The sequence below is a fragment of the Cajanus cajan genome, chromosome 3 (genome assembly GCF_000230855.2).
Source record: "Cajanus cajan strain Asha chromosome 3, NIPB_CcT2T_4, whole genome shotgun sequence".
Classification (NCBI taxonomy): Eukaryota; Viridiplantae; Streptophyta; class Magnoliopsida; order Fabales; family Fabaceae; genus Cajanus; species Cajanus cajan.
The window spans coordinates 46,531,494-46,550,256 of NC_138519.1; the positions used below are offsets into that span (position 1 = coordinate 46,531,494).

At 33.9% G+C, this 18,763-nt stretch overlaps 2 long non-coding RNA genes across 2 annotated transcripts; both read right to left on the reverse strand.

Annotated features, from left to right (window-relative positions):
* Nucleotides 1–596: 596 nt before the first annotated feature.
* LOC145955772 (uncharacterized) lies at nt 597–6,282 on the reverse strand. Its single transcript, XR_014432462.1, has 2 exons — nt 1,724–6,282; nt 597–839 (listed from the first exon to the last, which is right to left on the reverse strand). It is a non-coding gene; the product is annotated as an uncharacterized LOC145955772 (long non-coding RNA).
* A 41-nt stretch (nt 6,283–6,323) lies between these two features.
* Nucleotides 6,324–14,052, reverse strand: LOC145955771 (uncharacterized). The gene is made up of 2 exons (XR_014432461.1): nt 7,451–14,052; nt 6,324–6,566 (listed from the first exon to the last, which is right to left on the reverse strand). It is a non-coding gene; the product is annotated as an uncharacterized LOC145955771 (long non-coding RNA).
* Nucleotides 14,053–18,763: the final 4,711 nt, after the last annotated feature.

Sequence of the window (18,763 nt, forward strand, 5' to 3'; positions counted from 1 at the left end):
CTTTAGCAGAATAAGTCATTTCATCACTATCAATGCCATCAAAATATTTTTTCCTATGAATCTTATGTTTTTCATTGAACTTGGGCTCTATATCCATTTCAATAGCCATTTCTTTGGTGGGTTCTAATGTAGATGCAAAACTATTTTTTCTATAATTTTTTAAATAAGTTATAAGGCCTCTTAAGTGATCTATAGCAACATCTATATGCATATCTTTAGATTGCATAATCTTACTTATAGAATTAACCGTAAAAAGTATATCATACCAAATATTCATTCCTAATAAAAATTCAAAATTTTCCATCTCATAAGTCACTAAACACATGGTTTCACTCTTTATCTTAGGATCTTCACTAGTTTTCGATAATTGAACAGGTGCATCCCTTATTTTTGGTGCTTGAAACTTTATGACTTTAACGCTTTCAAGTAATTTTAATAATAAAAAAATAAGAGATATAAAAAATATAAGATATATGTCTTATAAAATATTGGGTCTTATCTCAAATATTATAAATTTTTTAAAAATTAATTTATATCAATAATACTACTATTAAAAAAATTTGGAGGCCTAATTGTGACACCCTCTACCCCGCATATCATAAATCAAATAATATAACTTTAATAATCAAACATGTTTACAGAGTATCACATTTTTAACAAACATAATCAGCGGAAATTACAAAGAAATAAATCTCAAAGTTTTCAAAGTAATTTAAAATGACATTAACAACCTAATCTAATCTTATCTATACCCCGATGTCACATGTCCTATCAGAGCATAGCCCATAAAGAAGCCTAAGCTTCACCACCAACATCCTCAGCCTCATGCTGATAATCACCTGTATAACGGTTAAAGAAAAACAACACAAAGAAAAAGGGAGTGAGAAAACATCTCACTCGGCTCACAGTGTAGGAATATATATACTAGATAGCCAAACACAAACAAAACATATATAACATAGATTAACAATATCACATCTTACTCATTCAAGGCATATCCATTTGTCATATAATATCAAAAGACACATGTATGGACACGGACTACATTTTATCATGCATGTGGCGCCAGTCACTTATCACGTAGTATATTGCCGCTAGCAATACACAAAGAGTAGTCTAGGAGTACATGCCGGGACACAACCTCTGCGCACTCTCACTAGAAGGACATACTACCAGAGTCTCGTCGGGATAGCTAAGCCGCGCAAGATACATCCCATGCACACAATGGGCGAGACTGGGACTTCCAAACCGAGCCATCCCCAAGGACTGATCCCCACAGCTTTTACACTAGGGGGCCTTCTCTGGCGGCGTATTCCATATCGTACCCTTATCACTTTATGCAAATGATGCATGTCAAACAAGACTCTATGCATTCTCATATCACTTTATCACTTTCCATGGTAATTTCTCTTTATCACATTTCATATCTCATTGTCACATTATCACATTATCTATCTCATGGTCAATCATATCTCATGGTCATTTCACATCATATTTCATCATCACATCATATCATTAGAAACATCACATTCACATTATCATATCATATTCATAACTTTCACAATCATAATCTCAACAGAATTTCTATTCATACACACATATTAACCAAGCAATTAGAACATACAAACAATATAACATACAACAAACACAGGATTGGGGGCCAATCCCACTACCCAGCATACAATCCCACACCCAGAGCGAGATTTCTCACTCCCCCCCTTACCTGGATGACAAGCGCTGAAACTAAAGAAGAGCTTCCTCCTCTAGGCTCCTTCTACTAGGATAGAACCACCTCCTATGGATTCCTCTAGGTCTTCAAAGAGAAGAAGAGGAGAAGAAGAGAGTATAAGAGAAGAGAGAATGAGAATTGAGGGATGGTTTGCAATGGAGAAGTGAAGGGCTATTTATAGCCTTCAAGACACATTAAAAAAATGGAAAATAATGAAAAAATCTTAGACAAAACTAAGTGGAATGAATTAGTGAGATGAATTATTAAAGTTGGTGGGATGAATTAATGGAGTTGGTGTGAATTAATGGAGGGTGCCATGTTTTTTTCCTCACCGACTTTAGCTACTGATTTGGACCTTATAGACAGCCGAATCTGAAAATATTTCCTTCATGAAAGTTGTAGGATTTTCTCTTATCTTTCCATAGCCACCAAGTTTGTATCATTTGAACAACCACCGACCAAGTTATACCCCACAAACCGAGGCTTGCCAATCAGTCCAGCGAGAAACAATTGTATCAATCAAATTCCAATTTTGACCTCCTAAACGACCGATTTTGCAAATGGCTATTTCTGTAAAAGTTGTGCGTTTTTCTCTTAGATTTCCATTGACACCAATTTTGCATCATTTGGACCATCACAGCCCAAGTTATGCCCTAAACACCGAGGCTTGCCAATCAGCCCAGCGAAAAACGGTTTTATTGAAAAGAAAGTTTACAACTATCTAATTAAGCCCAACAACACACATATCTTTCTAAGCATAAATGGAGTGTAAATTATCTACAATTGAAGTAAAATATAACCACCAATTTATGACCAAATACCACATAATAATAATAATAATAGTAATAATAACCATTTTGAAAACTAGGGTGTTACAATTCTCCCCTCCTTTAAGAAATTTCGTCCTCGAAATTTACCTGAAAACAGGAATGGATAATCTTCTCTCCCCTTGCTTTCTAGTTTCCATATAGCGCCTTCTTCAAAGTTTCCTCCCCAAATAGCCTTGACTAAAAGAATTTCCTTACCTCTTAGTTTCTTTACCCTCTTATCCTCAATCCTCAAAGGTATAGTCTCATAGGTGAGGTTATCCTTTAACTGAATGTTGTCGGATTCCACAATATGAGATGAATGTATTTTCTAGGTTGAGAAACATGAAAGACATCATGAAGATTTGATAGGGATGGAGGTAACGCAATTTGGAAAGCTACATCACCAATTCTCTTAAGGATCTGGTAGGGACCAATGAATCGTAGAGTAAGCTTGCGAGATTTAAGTGCTCTACCAATTCCAGTCCAAGGAGTTACTTTAAGGAATACATGATCTCCTTCTTTAAACTCAAGGTCTTTCCTTCTTTTATCATGGTAGCTCTTCTGCCTACTCTGTGATGCTCTCATTTTCTTTTGGATTGTCCTAACCTTTTCAGTAGTTTGTTGAACTATTTCAATTCCTAATATGGCACTCTCTCCAGATTCTGCCCAACACAAAGGTGTTCTACATCTCCTACCATACAAAGCCTCATAGGGTGCCATCCCAAAATCTAGAGGTGAACCTAGGATCTCTATCCGAAACTATACTAGTAGGAACCCCATGCAACCTTACAATCTCACCTATGTACAACTTGGTTAACCTTTCCAAAGGGTATCTAATGTTAATGGGAATAAAATGGGCAGACTTAGTTAATCTATCCACAATGACCCATATAATCATCCAAGTTCTTCCATGTCCTAGGTAATCCTACTACAAAATCCATCGAGATGCTATCTCATTTCCACACAGGCACATCTAAAGGTTGCAGTAAACCTGAAGGTTTCTGATGTTCTCCCTTAGCCTTCTAACATACTAAGCAAGCATACACAAATTCTTCTATCTTAGGCCACTGGAATATTTTCCTAAGGTCTTGGTACATCTTAGTGGCTCTTAAATGGATGCTAAGAGTACTCTTGTGTCCTCCCTTTAAGATCATCTTTCTAATTTCAAGATTACTAAGCACCCAAATTTATTCTTGCACCTCAAAACAACATCAATTCCAATTTTTTTTTTTTTTTTTTTTATAAATTTTAATCATATTCCTACTAATCTTTTCCACTTGGTTCACTAAAAAAGATTCTAATCTCATCCATTAATTCACTAGTTATTTTCAACCACAGTCAATTCAATGTTCCTAAAGGTAGTCTCACACATCAATCATAAGTCCCTAAATTCTCCAATCAAATCCAATCCTTAAATATATTAGTGATCATCGTAATCAAGGCATCTGTCATAATATTGATATTACTTCTATGATCATCTGTAAAGATCAAGCACCTAAGCATGTTATACATATCAAATCACTAATTTTACTGCTCCATCTTCAACCAATTCAAACCCCTATCCATCACCTTATTCTATAGTCTCATATCTTGTTACCAATATGAATCAACTAATTGTATTTCTCCAATTTATCTCAATGATCCACTTGTTACTCGAGTCACACCTAGTTTTTCACCACTAGGAGTAATCTCACAAGTCAGACTTAAATCCCTAAAAAGATCCTTCTTTCTAATCATAAGGAAAAATATAAAGGTTTCCTACTCAAAACATTGGTTACCACAATGGCTTTGGCCAAATAACCAGTAAGATCAAAATCTTATTCCTTAAAAATTTCTAACTATCTCTTTTGGTCAATAGATATTTAAAACTTTTATGATCGCTAAATACCTCAAGCTTAGAATCATATAGGTAATGTCTTCAAATCAAGGTCATGGGTAAGGTAATTCCTTCTCATAAATTCTCAATTTTCTAGAATCATAAGCTACTTATCTGTTTCTTCTTGCATCCACACTCTATCCAATCTTATCTTAGAAACATAACTATGTTCCACAAAAGACTTACTAAAATCTAGTAGTATTAACACTAGTCAATCTTGCCTTAAGAGTTGGAACTACTCTCATACTTACTATCCCACATAAAGACAATACTCCTCTTAGTGAATGTAGTTAAGGGCAAAGCTATCTTAGAAATTCCTTCAATAAATCTCCAATAATAATAAGCTAACATCATAAAACTCTTATCTTCACTAATTGGCTTAGATATCTCCCCACTTAAATACAACTTCTACCTGAGACATATCCATGTTTACCTTAACTGGAATTTACAAGAACTAGAAAACTTATCTTATACAATAAAAATAATAAATAAATCAATCAATCAATCAATAAATAAGATAAAATAAAATAGTAATACTTAACATACAACCGTCTTGAATATATCTCCACCTTCAACTACAATATGATCATATCACACCCTAAGATCAATCTCACTAACCACACGACATTCACCAATTGATCCCTAAGGTAATCTATCAACATATCAACATACATGCTTACTAAATCATATTAGAATACCAACTTTAAACCTTCAAATATACCATCGATAAGCATGTACATGAACAAACTTTATCACATAGCATTATACAACCTTTAAACAACCTCTCAATCCTTATGCAAACACCCCAAAACAAAATCAATTCTTATCCTTGCATTGCCTAACGATTCAAAAATATCATGAAACCATACATATCCCTTCAACAATGTTTAAAGAAAATGATACCTAGAGAGTTATACTTATTCAAATGATCTCAAACCTATCTCAAAATAAAGATAAGAGAATAAGCTACAACTCCTACGAAGACATAGAATTCTAAAAAGATCATCTTCTTAGCTACAAATTTCAAAAACCGCAGCAGATATATTCAGCGCTTATAACTAGACCTTTGATCACCAAAGTAGCTATAACTAGAGTTCTATACCTCCGTTTTACCTGATTCCAGTTCCATTAGAAAGATAACGTCCAAAGCTACTACTTTTGTGAAGACCATAAAATCTGATTCTGTCAATATGATACTCATACAGGCACAACAAAATTTTAACGAAAATAATCCCCATATTATACAGCAATAGTGTACTAACATTTCACAAAATACCTCAACCATTCCAAACTCACTCCTTTCCACCTTAAACTCATATTCAAGCTTTCCATTACAATCCTAGACCAAAACAGCTCACATATTTAGTGCAAAGGACTTAGAGAATAATATTCACATATTACCTAAACCATAAAAGTTAACATGAAGCACCAATACTCAAGGAACGTTTCAACCTCTCATCAAAATATCAAAACTCCAATTCTCAGATACAACCTCCTTGGATTCAATCGCTACTACTATAGATTCCTAAATTTCATTAATCGTAAACTTTTGACAAATTAATGTCTCTCCTAATTCTAAGGTCTCAATAGGCTTTATCCGTACTATTGGTACATAAGCTCACCATACGAGTGATACTACTCAACCACTACTTCTTACGTAAGCAAGAAGTATCAAACAAATAAGCAATTATGAAAAGAGCAATCAAAAATAGCATCATCAAATTATATCATGTCTATCAAACAAATCCTGAGAACACAATGCACACAACATAATCAATCATCATATTAGCACATCAATCAACTCATCACATTATTAATCTACCAAACAAGCATAGTAGACTCATAACTCACGGTCGATTAGATCGACTTGCTCTAATACCACTAAATGTGACACCCTCTACCCCGCATATCATAAATCAAATAATATAACTTTAATAATCAAACATGTTTACAGAGTATCACATTTTTAACAAACATAATCAGCGGAAATTACAAAGAAATAAATCTCAAAGTTTTCAAAGTAATTTAAAATGACATTAACAACCTAATCTAATCTTATCTATACCCCGATGTCACATGTCCTATCAGAGCATAGCCCATAAAGAAGCCTAAGCTTCACCACCAACATCCTCAGCCTCATGCTGATAATCACCTGTATAACGGTTAAAGAAAAACAACACAAAGAAAAAGGGAGTGAGAAAACATCTCACTCGGCTCACAGTGTAGGAATATATATACTAGATAGCCAAACACAAACAAAACATATATAACATAGATTAACAATATCACATCTTACTCATTCAAGGCATATCCATTTGTCATATAATATCAAAAGACACATGTATGGACACGGACTACATTTTATCATGCATGTGGCGCCAGTCACTTATCACGTAGTATATTGCCGCTAGCAATACACAAAGAGTAGTCTAGGAGTACATGCCGGGACACAACCTCTGCGCACTCTCACTAGAAGGACATACTACCAGAGTCTCGTCGGGATAGCTAAGCCGCGCAAGATACATCCCATGCACACAATGGGCGAGACTGGGACTTCCAAACCGAGCCATCCCCAAGGACTGATCCCCACAGCTTTTACACTAGGGGGCCTTCTCTGGCGGCGTATTCCATATCGTACCCTTATCACTTTATGCAAATGATGCATGTCAAACAAGACTCTATGCATTCTCATATCACTTTATCACTTTCCATGGTAATTTCTCTTTATCACATTTCATATCTCATTGTCACATTATCACATTATCTATCTCATGGTCAATCATATCTCATGGTCATTTCACATCATATTTCATCATCACATCATATCATTAGAAACATCACATTCACATTATCATATCATATTCATAACTTTCACAATCATAATCTCAACAGAATTTCTATTCATACACACATATTAACCAAGCAATTAGAACATACAAACAATATAACATACAACAAACACAGGATTGGGGGCCAATCCCACTACCCAGCATACAATCCCACACCCAGAGCGAGATTTCTCACTCCCCCCCTTACCTGGATGACAAGCGCTGAAACTAAAGAAGAGCTTCCTCCTCTAGGCTCCTTCTACTAGGATAGAACCACCTCCTATGGATTCCTCTAGGTCTTCAAAGAGAAGAAGAGGAGAAGAAGAGAGTATAAGAGAAGAGAGAATGAGAATTGAGGGATGGTTTGCAATGGAGAAGTGAAGGGCTATTTATAGCCTTCAAGACACATTAAAAAAATGGAAAATAATGAAAAAATCTTAGACAAAACTAAGTGGAATGAATTAGTGAGATGAATTATTAAAGTTGGTGGGATGAATTAATGGAGTTGGTGTGAATTAATGGAGGGTGCCATGTTCTTTTCCTCACCGACTTTAGCTACTGATTTGGACCTTATAGACAGCCGAATCTGAAAATATTTCCTTCATGAAAGTTGTAGGATTTTCTCTTATCTTTCCATAGCCACCAAGTTTGTATCATTTGAACAACCACCGACCAAGTTATACCCCACAAACCGAGGCTTGCCAATCAGTCCAGCGAGAAACAATTGTATCAATCAAATTCCAATTTTGACCTCCTAAACGACCGATTTTGCAAATGGCTATTTCTGTAAAAGTTGTGCGTTTTTCTCTTAGATTTCCATTGACACCAATTTTGCATCATTTGGACCATCACAGCCCAAGTTATGCCCTAAACACCGAGGCTTGCCAATCAGCCCAGCGAAAAACGGTTTTATTGAAAAGAAAGTTTACAACTATCTAATTAAGCCCAACAACACACATATCTTTCTAAGCATAAATGGAGTGTAAATTATCTACAATTGAAGTAAAATATAACCACCAATTTATGACCAAATACCACATAATAATAATAATAATAGTAATAATAACCATTTTGAAAACTAGGGTGTTACAATTCTCCCCTCCTTTAAGAAATTTCGTCCTCGAAATTTACCTGAAAACAGGAATGGATAATCTTCTCTCCCCTTGCTTTCTAGTTTCCATATAGCGCCTTCTTCAAAGTTTCCTCCCCAAATAGCCTTGACTAAAAGAATTTCCTTACCTCTTAGTTTCTTTACCCTCTTATCCTCAATCCTCAAAGGTATAGTCTCATAGGTGAGGTTATCCTTTAACTGAATGTTGTCGGATTCCACAATATGAGATGAATGTATTTTCTAGGTTGAGAAACATGAAAGACATCATGAAGATTTGATAGGGATGGAGGTAACGCAATTTGGAAAGCTACATCACCAATTCTCTTAAGGATCTGGTAGGGACCAATGAATCGTAGAGTAAGCTTGCGAGATTTAAGTGCTCTACCAATTCCAGTCCAAGGAGTTACTTTAAGGAATACATGATCTCCTTCTTTAAACTCAAGGTCTTTCCTTCTTTTATCATGGTAGCTCTTCTGCCTACTCTGTGATGCTCTCATTTTCTTTTGGATTGTCCTAACCTTTTCAGTAGTTTGTTGAACTATTTCAATTCCTAATATGGCACTCTCTCCAGATTCTGCCCAACACAAAGGTGTTCTACATCTCCTACCATACAAAGCCTCATAGGGTGCCATCCCAAAATCTAGAGGTGAACCTAGGATCTCTATCCGAAACTATACTAGTAGGAACCCCATGCAACCTTACAATCTCACCTATGTACAACTTGGTTAACCTTTCCAAAGGGTATCTAATGTTAATGGGAATAAAATGGGCAGACTTAGTTAATCTATCCACAATGACCCATATAATCATCCAAGTTCTTCCATGTCCTAGGTAATCCTACTACAAAATCCATCGAGATGCTATCTCATTTCCACACAGGCACATCTAAAGGTTGCAGTAAACCTGAAGGTTTCTGATGTTCTCCCTTAGCCTTCTAACATACTAAGCAAGCATACACAAATTCTTCTATCTTAGGCCACTGGAATATTTTCCTAAGGTCTTGGTACATCTTAGTGGCTCTTAAATGGATGCTAAGAGTACTCTTGTGTCCTCCCTTTAAGATCATCTTTCTAATTTCAAGATTACTAAGCACCCAAATTTATTCTTGCACCTCAAAACAACATCAATTCCAATTTTTTTTTTTTTTTTTTTATAAATTTTAATCATATTCCTACTAATCTTTTCCACTTGGTTCACTAAAAAAGATTCTAATCTCATCCATTAATTCACTAGTTATTTTCAACCACAGTCAATTCAATGTTCCTAAAGGTAGTCTCACACATCAATCATAAGTCCCTAAATTCTCCAATCAAATCCAATCCTTAAATATATTAGTGATCATCGTAATCAAGGCATCTGTCATAATATTGATATTACTTCTATGATCATCTGTAAAGATCAAGCACCTAAGCATGTTATACATATCAAATCACTAATTTTACTGCTCCATCTTCAACCAATTCAAACCCCTATCCATCACCTTATTCTATAGTCTCATATCTTGTTACCAATATGAATCAACTAATTGTATTTCTCCAATTTATCTCAATGATCCACTTGTTACTCGAGTCACACCTAGTTTTTCACCACTAGGAGTAATCTCACAAGTCAGACTTAAATCCCTAAAAAGATCCTTCTTTCTAATCATAAGGAAAAATATAAAGGTTTCCTACTCAAAACATTGGTTACCACAATGGCTTTGGCCAAATAACCAGTAAGATCAAAATCTTATTCCTTAAAAATTTCTAACTATCTCTTTTGGTCAATAGATATTTAAAACTTTTATGATCGCTAAATACCTCAAGCTTAGAATCATATAGGTAATGTCTTCAAATCAAGGTCATGGGTAAGGTAATTCCTTCTCATAAATTCTCAATTTTCTAGAATCATAAGCTACTTATCTGTTTCTTCTTGCATCCACACTCTATCCAATCTTATCTTAGAAACATAACTATGTTCCACAAAAGACTTACTAAAATCTAGTAGTATTAACACTAGTCAATCTTGCCTTAAGAGTTGGAACTACTCTCATACTTACTATCCCACATAAAGACAATACTCCTCTTAGTGAATGTAGTTAAGGGCAAAGCTATCTTAGAAATTCCTTCAATAAATCTCCAATAATAATAAGCTAACATCATAAAACTCTTATCTTCACTAATTGGCTTAGATATCTCCCCACTTAAATACAACTTCTACCTGAGACATATCCATGTTTACCTTAACTGGAATTTACAAGAACTAGAAAACTTATCTTATACAATAAAAATAATAAATAAATCAATCAATCAATCAATAAATAAGATAAAATAAAATAGTAATACTTAACATACAACCGTCTTGAATATATCTCCACCTTCAACTACAATATGATCATATCACACCCTAAGATCAATCTCACTAACCACACGACATTCACCAATTGATCCCTAAGGTAATCTATCAACATATCAACATACATGCTTACTAAATCATATTAGAATACCAACTTTAAACCTTCAAATATACCATCGATAAGCATGTACATGAACAAACTTTATCACATAGCATTATACAACCTTTAAACAACCTCTCAATCCTTATGCAAACACCCCAAAACAAAATCAATTCTTATCCTTGCATTGCCTAACGATTCAAAAATATCATGAAACCATACATATCCCTTCAACAATGTTTAAAGAAAATGATACCTAGAGAGTTATACTTATTCAAATGATCTCAAACCTATCTCAAAATAAAGATAAGAGAATAAGCTACAACTCCTACGAAGACATAGAATTCTAAAAAGATCATCTTCTTAGCTACAAATTTCAAAAACCGCAGCAGATATATTCAGCGCTTATAACTAGACCTTTGATCACCAAAGTAGCTATAACTAGAGTTCTATACCTCCGTTTTACCTGATTCCAGTTCCATTAGAAAGATAACGTCCAAAGCTACTACTTTTGTGAAGACCATAAAATCTGATTCTGTCAATATGATACTCATACAGGCACAACAAAATTTTAACGAAAATAATCCCCATATTATACAGCAATAGTGTACTAACATTTCACAAAATACCTCAACCATTCCAAACTCACTCCTTTCCACCTTAAACTCATATTCAAGCTTTCCATTACAATCCTAGACCAAAACAGCTCACATATTTAGTGCAAAGGACTTAGAGAATAATATTCACATATTACCTAAACCATAAAAGTTAACATGAAGCACCAATACTCAAGGAACGTTTCAACCTCTCATCAAAATATCAAAACTCCAATTCTCAGATACAACCTCCTTGGATTCAATCGCTACTACTATAGATTCCTAAATTTCATTAATCGTAAACTTTTGACAAATTAATGTCTCTCCTAATTCTAAGGTCTCAATAGGCTTTATCCGTACTATTGGTACATAAGCTCACCATACGAGTGATACTACTCAACCACTACTTCTTACGTAAGCAAGAAGTATCAAACAAATAAGCAATTATGAAAAGAGCAATCAAAAATAGCATCATCAAATTATATCATGTCTATCAAACAAATCCTGAGAACACAATGCACACAACATAATCAATCATCATATTAGCACATCAATCAACTCATCACATTATTAATCTACCAAACAAGCATAGTAGACTCATAACTCACGGTCGATTAGATCGACTTGCTCTGATACCACTAAATGTGACACCCTCTACCCCGCATATCATAAATCAAATAATATAACTTTAATAATCAAACATGTTTACAGAGTATCACATTTTTAACAAACATAATCAGCGGAAATTACAAAGAAATAAATCTCAAAGTTTTCAAAGTAATTTAAAATGACATTAACAACCTAATCTAATCTTATCTATACCCCGATGTCACATGTCCTATCAGAGCATAGCCCATAAAGAAGCCTAAGCTTCACCACCAACATCCTCAGCCTCATGCTGATAATCACCTGTATAACGGTTAAAGAAAAACAACACAAAGAAAAAGGGAGTGAGAAAACATCTCACTCGGCTCACAGTGTAGGAATATATATACTAGATAGCCAAACACAAACAAAACATATATAACATAGATTAACAATATCACATCTTACTCATTCAAGGCATATCCATTTGTCATATAATATCAAAAGACACATGTATGGACACGGACTACATTTTATCATGCATGTGGCGCCAGTCACTTATCACGTAGTATATTGCCGCTAGCAATACACAAAGAGTAGTCTAGGAGTACATGCCGGGACACAACCTCTGCGCACTCTCACTAGAAGGACATACTACCAGAGTCTCGTCGGGATAGCTAAGCCGCGCAAGATACATCCCATGCACACAATGGGCGAGACTGGGACTTCCAAACCGAGCCATCCCCAAGGACTGATCCCCACAGCTTTTACACTAGGGGGCCTTCTCTGGCGGCGTATTCCATATCGTACCCTTATCACTTTATGCAAATGATGCATGTCAAACAAGACTCTATGCATTCTCATATCACTTTATCACTTTCCATGGTAATTTCTCTTTATCACATTTCATATCTCATTGTCACATTATCACATTATCTATCTCATGGTCAATCATATCTCATGGTCATTTCACATCATATTTCATCATCACATCATATCATTAGAAACATCACATTCACATTATCATATCATATTCATAACTTTCACAATCATAATCTCAACAGAATTTCTATTCATACACACATATTAACCAAGCAATTAGAACATACAAACAATATAACATACAACAAACACAGGATTGGGGGCCAATCCCACTACCCAGCATACAATCCCACACCCAGAGCGAGATTTCTCACTCCCCCCCTTACCTGGATGACAAGCGCTGAAACTAAAGAAGAGCTTCCTCCTCTAGGCTCCTTCTACTAGGATAGAACCACCTCCTATGGATTCCTCTAGGTCTTCAAAGAGAAGAAGAGGAGAAGAAGAGAGTATAAGAGAAGAGAGAATGAGAATTGAGGGATGGTTTGCAATGGAGAAGTGAAGGGCTATTTATAGCCTTCAAGACACATTAAAAAAATGGAAAATAATGAAAAAATCTTAGACAAAACTAAGTGGAATGAATTAGTGAGATGAATTATTAAAGTTGGTGGGATGAATTAATGGAGTTGGTGTGAATTAATGGAGGGTGCCATGTTCTTTTCCTCACCGACTTTAGCTACTGATTTGGACCTTATAGACAGCCGAATCTGAAAATATTTCCTTCATGAAAGTTGTAGGATTTTCTCTTATCTTTCCATAGCCACCAAGTTTGTATCATTTGAACAACCACCGACCAAGTTATACCCCACAAACCGAGGCTTGCCAATCAGTCCAGCGAGAAACAATTGTATCAATCAAATTCCAATTTTGACCTCCTAAACGACCGATTTTGCAAATGGCTATTTCTGTAAAAGTTGTGCGTTTTTATCTTAGATTTCCATTGACACCAATTTTGCATCATTTGGACCATCACAGCCCAAGTTATGCCCTAAACACCGAGGCTTGCCAATCAGCCCAGCGAAAAACGGTTTTATTGAAAAGAAAGTTTACAACTATCTAATTAAGCCCAACAACACACATATCTTTCTAAGCATAAATGGAGTGTAAATTATCTACAATTGAAGTAAAATATAACCACCAATTTATGACCAAATACCACATAATAATAATAATAATAGTAATAATAACCATTTTGAAAACTAGGGTGTTACACTAATAAGTTTTGGGGCTCTAGGCATTAGTCTTAATTATCTTATTGAATGTTCGGTCCTCCATAAAACATAAAGGTGAATTATCATAAGATTTGAATGCAAACAATCTCTGAATAACCATGCAATATTAGATATTGTTAAATTAAAGGATGAATTAAGACCCCTCAAAAGTTATGTTTTAATGTTAACAAACATAAACATTTTGGTAATAGCATAAAAAATCAAACTCTAAAGATGATAGCACAAAACGTATGTTAAGACATTATTACAATGAACATGCATGATAAATTTTTAGATTAAATACATCGCCTCTCTTAGAAGAATGATTTAAATATCACATTTAATATGTTTGATGTTTAGGCTTTATGGTTTAGGCTTTAAATATCATTTACTTTTAGTATATTCCTTAACAAGTCAAAGGAATCAAAACTTCTTCGATATTCACAACTAACAAAGGATTGAGGTTTTTGCTTTCATAAAAAAGAAAAGTATATATCTTAAAGTACGCAAAGTCAGTCAAAATTTGTTTTCAACTAACACATTATAGTTCCTTTTCTTTTATATCTTAAATGTGATATGTAAAATCTTTGATAAAATAAGAAGTGACATTTGGTGAAATGTATTTACTACAAGCATTTATTACACCAATGAACATAATATCCTACAATGAATCAACATGAAGTAAGATGAAGCAAGTAGAGGAGTGCAACTCAAGGATTTGCAATGGTCATCCTCATAATTGCGTACATAAAGAAGTTTGGACAATTCAAAGAAAAAAGAAACAGAAAAGAGAAGGGGGGAAAAAGAAAACCAACAAATTACCTCATTCTTTATTTTTTTTCTTTATAAATCATTCTTTGTACAAGGTTTTATCATCTCTTGATTATAAGATGAATATCTTGTTAATTTACCTAGCTTGAGCTTTGTGTTTCTGGTTGAGGCCTAAAGACTTTGTTGTTCATAAAACACTTGGGTAGTTTCCTTGAAAAGGAAAATCAAAGAACACTCAAGTTGAACCAAAAGTAACTTGTGAAAGAATACTAATATCTTTGTGAAAAATAGAGAAACTTGAATAAGTTGATCAAGAACTAGATGTAATATCAATGGTTCAGGTGAACCAATATAAAAAAATCTTGTGTTATTTTCTTTACTTTGTTTGTACTACTTTGGTCTTACATAACTACTTCATTGCCTCGCAAAAATGTTGAGGTTTTGTTAAATACTATGAAACCCGCTTCTAATATTTTTTTTTTCTCCATAGTTTGGTATCAAAGCTCAACCTTGGATAGGTATGAGCATCTAACATTGCTAATTGAAAAGACCCTTATATGCAAAGTAATGAAGGACAATACTTACCTAAAGGAGATTCTCTTTTAAGACATCTTCTTATTAATAGAGAAGACACTTGTATTGGAAGGAAAAAATGAAGATGTTCATTGAAAATTCGTATTTTTTAATAATATTATTATTAATATTAATTCAATCAAAAATACAAATGATCTTATTTAATACACAACGGAACAAATTCTTGTAATTCAAATTGATTTTAGTAATTACCTTATTTCTTTATTACCAAATTGTATATAACATACACAAATTTTTCAAATCAACCATTGATAATATTCAAGAAAACGTTTCTTTCACTTCTTGAATTTCCTTTTTTATCAATTCAACATGAATTAAAACAAGGTATGAAGGTTAAGAGAGAATTTTCACAATGATCTATACTGGTTCAACCATACAAAGGCCCACATCCAGTTTAAGACTTAGCTCCCCGCTAAATCCAATCATTCCACTATATTATCATTTACAAACACCATGTAAAAGCAATATTATAATCAGAATCTAAGTCACATAATCTTGATCCCACAAGATTACATAAACACATAATTCTTGCATCTCAAGAATCCACTTGAGAAAAACCTATCTTAAGATTTCTCTTAACTCTTTCTTGTGACACCCTAACTCAAAGAGTCACATACCCAATAGTAAAAAAAGGTTTAAAGATCATAATTGATACACCTGATGTGTAGAATGATCTTCCATAGAGATTAGCACAATAATATTTGAACATCTTGAATTTCTTTTCAAGAAGACATCTTTCTTGGTTTTCAAATTTGCTATTGAGATTATTCTGAAAATTTTGATTTGATCTTCACTCAAAATGTTTTTCAGATCAGAAAATGTTTTTCTTTTTCCTTTCTTTTTGATCTCTCCAATCATATGAGTTATCCTTCTTTTAAGTTTATGAAAAAAGTTATATTTATAGAGCAAACAAGATTTCAGCACTAAAAACTCATAACAGTAGTAAGTTATTACCATAGCAGGTAATCTATTACCAGCCTTTAATGAAATTGAAATTAGATTGAAAACAAGCACTGTGGTAATCGATTATTGATCCTGGTAATTGATTAACACTTGTTCCAGTAACCATAAAACTCAATTTTGAGTAGAGGTAATCAATTATAGATATTGGTAATCGATTAACTCGATGCTTTTTCAACAAGCTTCACTTGTTTTCACTCAAAATTCACCATGGTAATCTATTATCATATAGAAGACTTTGAATTCCACTTCAAAACTAAGTTTCAATAATCTATTACCTCAATTGGTAATCTATTACCTGACTTAATCTTGAATTCTTTTGAATGAACCAAGTTCCATTTTATGTTAAAACACTTTGTAATCTCTTACATTATGTTTTCACATGAAATGAGAAATATTGAGTTTCACATTTACTAAAACAAGATGTAGTCTTAACAATTAATCAATCATGACAAGCAAACACATTTAAGCTTAAGTCTAATTAACAATCAATACAATATCCTTTTCACATAGGCCATAAAACACAAAATGAAGCAAACTAAATCAAAGTGAAGCAAATCTAATTCTAACTACATCAAAACGAAAACTTCTTCTTCAATGTTCATAAAAACTTTCAAGAAAGGCTTCAAACTCAACAATTGGATCATCCATGACCTATACACCTCACTAAGCATCTAAGGTAGATTAAGAGGGGTTCTCTCAAAGTTTAACTCTAAAGCAACTCGTGAATAAATGAGATTTTGAACTTCATTGTGTTTTTGTTGGATGAGATAAGTGGTTTGGGCATCCAAACATAGTGGTTTATTGAGATCAATAGGCCTTAGGACAATTTGCAAGGTAGTCCTTAGTCTGATGGCAATCTCAAGGGCTTCACTATAGTGGATGATGATGTATTCCTTCTTGTTGAAGTAAAGAGATCCCCTAGTAGCATCAAGGACTAGAGCTTCCCAATCATCTTATTTAGTGGTACACTCCTCCTGCATATCGTTGCATTTCTCTCCTTTCCTCAGAGTTTGTGTTCATAGACTCAAAATCATCAATTGGGGGCACAATGGATAGATGGTCTTCTAACTCTCAAGGGTTTAACTTCGCCAAAGATGTGTCTACTTGTAAAGGTATTGTCTCGATTATGACCTTAGTAGACAAAGGTGCAATGTCATCGGTAGAGTGAGACGTTTCCACCAATGTGGGGAATGTAGGCACAGTAAGCTCAACAAGTCCCGTTGTCATATCAAAGAGGGAGGCATGTGATATGTGAATTCATTAGATGAGAACAATTGATATAGTACAATTACTAAAATTTAATTGATGTAGTTGAATTGTTAATTGCTATATTGAGAACAATTGATGATTACATGATATGAGATCAATTGATAGTGAAATTATTTGATAATGTGATATGATAAGTGTGACATCCTTACTACCTCAACACATATATATTGCAACAATGTAAATAAACTAAAGAATAAATTTTTAAACGTTGGTAAAAAGGTTCACATAAAACCTTCATAATTGTTCTTCAATATCCAAAATAATTGAAAATAAACTTGGAAAGTTAAACTTAAGAGTTTACAAATTATTTTCAAAAGAAAAGGCACAACTCCAAATACATATAAAAATTTATATCCTAGAATCCTCTACCCCGATGTCACAATACCAGAGCACACCCACAATTCAATTGTTGGCATTCTAGATGCCACTCAGAGCTGGATCTTCCTCACCTAAAACATCCACAAATTATACGGTGAGAAAAGAAAACATATATATGTAAAGTACATACAAACACACCACAATGTAATCTCTCATAACTCATTACATAATGAAATATTTACAATCATTTCTACATATCATAATTCTATCAATCATGCATCAACTTCACATCACAATTTCACAATCACACTAATCCATCACAAATCTTGCAATTAACACTATCATTTTCATATTCATAATTCACACAAATCTTACAATTAACACTATGCCAAGGTCATACCACATCTGACATAAGTGATACGGGTTAATTGTCTCACTCATCACACACTATGCCAAGGTCACATCGTCCTTGTAGCATCACTTACCTAAGGGTCGTGCCATTCCTGGTCATTAGTGTGGGGAACCACAATCAAATCATATTCACATTCAATACAACATCTCATCTCATAACTCAAATTCCATATCACATACAGATAAGTCTACACAATACAATGATTCACATACCCTTGAAGCAATTCACCATGAATATACATCTATAACAATAATATAACAATAATATTTATAAATTAATATAAAACTCAATTAATTCACCAATTTAATACAATATTAAATCAAATAGTAAAACTCCCAATTTTTTCAAAACCTAACTCGCACGCACTTTTCTACAATT